Below are 1,809 nucleotides of genomic sequence, written 5' to 3'. Positions count from 1 at the left end.
GTTGTGAAATTTCAAGTAACATGGTAAAAGTATGTAATTAGTTTTTCCATTATTGTTATAGGTATCACTGGTTTTAATTAAATACAATAGTTATCTCCATAAACATACTGCAGCTCACCAAATGAACCGTTCTTAATAACTAAGACATACCTTTATGAATTTTGCAAATTAGTTTATTCTATAACAACTACGTAAAACTAAATGGTGTTACGTAAAGCAACAAGTATCATAATTATAAATATTTAGTGTGTTTAGAGAAAATGTTAGATCTCCTATAGCATAAGTTTACCTTGACTATCTACAATTAAGAAAGTGTTTTGCTCTTTATATACTTCTCGTAAAATCAAATCCATACAGAATTCCAATAAATTTAATAGTCTCTAAACAACAGTACACAAATATATGTGATTCTATTACATAGAATGCATAAGGCTCCCATTAGGATCATCCTTATTAACAATATGCATGTTGAATGTTCTAAGAATTCAAATGTTGGTTTACATTGTCATGGTTTGGTAGTAGAAGTCAACTAAGTTGATAAAAAAAAGTCCAACTATGTTGAAATCGGAACACAAAAAACTTTAGGGTTGATTTAGTTGTTTGTTGATGGATCATCAGTCCCTTTAACATAAAAGCTACTTTTTTTGGTATTAATTATAACAGTTGTATAGCATCCGAAGAGACATCAGTTGAATTATGTAATTACTTATTTTTATTGTTGTACGCACCACCGATTTTAGTTAATTTAAAGCGTCATTCCCAAAAATGTGGTTTAATTCCATAAAATGAACACGTGATAACTGAGACTGGTTTTATAAGATTCACAAACTAGATTAACTTACAACATTTACCAATATTCCATTTTGTAAGTATACGATAATGTAAATGTTGAATGGTGCTACGCAAAACAACGTGTATCTCAATTATATATGTAGCCTGTTTGGTGGATTTTTGTTAGATCTCTAAACAATAAAAATTTGTTTTTGACTATCTACCATTAAGACTGGTTGTTCCCTATGAACTTCATATGAAATATATAAAATACGAAATCTAATTTTTTAGATGTGAGATATATTTTTGAGTGAATTAACGGTCAAACTTTTCAAAGTTTGACCTCCAAAAAAATAAATCAGGAGTTTAGTGTGGATTGGAGAGAGTAGGATATTAGGATACTACTCTTAAACTCGATTATTTTTAGATTAATTCTATTAAAATTATAACTCATTTTTGTTTATTTGAAATGTTATTTATTAACAAAATTAAGTCTCATTATCTTACATTTTTATTTACTATTCACAAATTCTCATTTATGATGGACATATCCGTCCCAAGCTTGAGACAGGTCAAGTACTACTCATATGGGTAGATAAGACAAAAGCAGAATGCCTAGGGAGTATCAATCTATTTTGTCTTATCTACCCACATGAGTAGTACTTGATCCGTCGCAAGCTTGTGACGGATCGATATACCCGTCACAAGGAAGACTTGGTGTCTACTCTTTATTTATAATAACAAAATGAACAAATTTTTAAAAAAGAGTTTCAATTTTAAGAAATGGCTTCAAATTACTAAATAAACATGTACAATCGTTTCACTTCTTAACCAATATATATGAGTTTGACCTAATTTATTACGCTAAGGAGTACTTTATATTCAACTAAACCCATATGGGATACTATACCTCATAGTTAACCATTAAAAAAAAAAGGACTATTTCCACTTTGCTGCCTTGAAGTTTAGCCTAATTTCACTTTAGTCCCCTGAGATTTGCATAATTTCACTTTGGTGCCTTGAGGTTTTGACTACTTC

This window comes from Silene latifolia, chromosome 5 (genome assembly GCF_048544455.1).
Source record: "Silene latifolia isolate original U9 population chromosome 5, ASM4854445v1, whole genome shotgun sequence".
In the NCBI taxonomy this organism is placed as follows: Eukaryota; Viridiplantae; Streptophyta; class Magnoliopsida; order Caryophyllales; family Caryophyllaceae; genus Silene; species Silene latifolia.
This window is presented reverse-complemented; position numbering follows the sequence as displayed.